The sequence below is a fragment of the Chrysochloris asiatica genome, unplaced genomic scaffold (assembly GCF_000296735.1).
Source record: "Chrysochloris asiatica unplaced genomic scaffold, ChrAsi1.0 scaffold00035, whole genome shotgun sequence".
NCBI lineage: Eukaryota > Metazoa > Chordata > Mammalia > Afrosoricida > Chrysochloridae > Chrysochloris > Chrysochloris asiatica.
The window spans coordinates 6,716,495-6,718,906 of record NW_006408553.1 but is presented as its reverse complement, the minus strand read 5'-3'; the positions used below and the strand labels follow the sequence as shown (position 1 = coordinate 6,718,906).

Genomic DNA, 2,412 nt, shown 5'->3' with positions numbered 1-2,412 from the left:
ACCTAGAGCTAGGGAGCATGGAGGAAGGCAGAATCTCCAGTGAGTACTATCCAATCTGTCTAGGCGGAGCTGATGAAATGAAATGCAGAAGGGTCACTTGTGATACAATAGTGAATGATTGTTATCAGGACTGATTGTGAGGGTTGGAAATGTAAAGATAGACGTTTTGTAGCAAGGAAGGGAGTGATTAACTCTCCAGTTTAGGAGCGGAGGTCTCTGGGACCATCAATGGAGAAAAGCCGAGAGCGGGACCCTACCCAGAGAAGCAGCGAGACCCGAAATGGAGGCAGAGATGATGGCGTGGAGTGATGAAGCAGCTGGGGACTTTGGATCCAGAGAGGGAGAGGGACTATGTGTTGAAGAATGGGGGAGGGGGGGAGGGTGGAGTGTAGGGGGCGGGTTTATAGGGTATACCCTTTGGTCAACTGATGATGCATGGAGGGGGTTGGAACCATGGCAATGAAACGATGTACAGTGGAATGAATGTAAAACTAAAATTCTCCCATGTAAAATATAATATAATTCACAATAAAACATGGGGGGGGGGAAAAAAAAGACAGTATAATCTGTAAAACAAAAAAAAAGAATATGGACTTGGTGAATGGTTGAGAGGTGGAACGGGGCAGCCAGTTGGGTGGAAAGGGAGCTGGGTTAGGATGGACGAGGACATGCTGACTATGCTTAAGAACCTCATCATCAGCGAGAGTGGGGTGGGCAAGTCCAGCTTGCTCTTGAGGTTCACAGATGATACTTTTGACCCAGAACTTCCAGCAACAATAGGTGTTGACTTCAAGGTGAAAACAATATCAGTGGATGGAAATAAAAGCTAAACTTGCAATATGGGATACTGCTGGTCAAGAGAGGTTCAGAACATTAACTCCCAGCTATTATAGAGGTGATCAGGGTGTTATATTAGTTTATGATGTTACAAGAAGAGACACCTTTGTTAAACTGGATAATTGGTTAAATGAATTGGAAACGTACTGCACAAGAAATGACATAGTAAACATGCTTATTGGAAACAAAATTGGTAAGGAAAATCATGAAGTTGATAGAAATGAAGGTCTGAAATTTGCATGAAAGTATTCCATGTTATTTATAAAGGCAAGTGCAAATACCTGTGATGGTGTACAACGTGCCTTTGAGGAACTTGTTGAAAAGGTCATCCAGGCCCCTGGACTGTGGAAAAGTAAGAACCAGAATAAAGGAGTGAAACTGTTGGACAGAGAAGAAGGCCATGGAGGAAGAGCGTGCGATGGTTATTGTTCCGTGCTATAAACTCTGGGAAATTCCATCTCTGGCATATTTGATCAGATAATGACATCTTTCTATATATAAACTCTTTAACTGCTATTTTAGGGACCTTGCAGTTTGCACAAATTTGTTTTGTATCATGACAGTAAATATTTGCAGGAAATCTCACTCATTGGCTTTCCTAAGTAACATGTTATGATAAGCATGCGCAGTTTGCAGTCTACAGGTTTTAAAAAAAACTATTAATGTAACGTAAAATAGGTGTATCTTTTAAGTACATTTGATTTTATGATTTACAGTTATCATGTAATTTTTTAAAAATCCATCTATTTAGCATCTGTTGATACAAGGTCTGCTTTTGATTTCCTTTTGCTTAAAACTCCTATTGATTATTGAATTACTTGGTATCTGGAACTCCTAGGAACATTAGGAGGTATACTTGTATTCATCAAACCTGGCAAAATTCCTTTCAGGAAAAATAAAGAGCATGACTCCACAGCTTTTCTAGGCTGTTTGTTGACAGATTCTCATTTAGTATTAAAATACTTTCTCCTAACAGAAAGTTGTTGTTGTTAGGTGCCATCGAGTCGGTACCGACCCATAGCGACCTTATGCACAGCAGAACGAAACACTGCCCGATCCTGGGCCAACCTCACTACTGTTGCCACATTTGAGTCCATCGATGCTGCCACTTGGCCAATCCATCTCATTGGGGGTCTTCCTCTTTTCCTCTGACCCTCCACCTTACCAAACATGATATCCTTCTCCAGCGACTGGTCACTCCTGACAATATGTCCAAAGTATGAGAGATTAAGTTTGGTCATCTTGGCCTCTAAGGAGCATTCTGGCTGCACTTCTTCCAAAACAGATCTATTGGTTCTTTTGGTCAATATTCAGCTTTCGCATGCATATGAAAGTTATTGAAAATACCATGGCTTGGGTCAGGCGCACCTTAGTTCTCAAGCTGACATCTTTGTTCTTCAACACTTTAAAAAGGTCTTGTATAGAAAGTAGTCCAGGCCAATTTATAATTAAATCTCTATTTGTTCTGATGATGCTTCTAAACTAGCATTGATAGGTTAAAGAAGTTTGGTCTTTTTAATTGACTTCAATGATTATCTCAGTTTTTTACCTGAGTTTTAATTCTGTGTTTGTACC

General features: G+C 40.5%; 1 pseudogene; it reads left to right on the top strand.

The window, feature by feature from the left end:
- Positions 1-656: 656 nt before the first annotated feature.
- Positions 657-1,278, top strand: LOC102825577 (annotated as a pseudogene).
- The last annotated feature ends 1,134 nt before the right edge of the window (positions 1,279-2,412 follow it).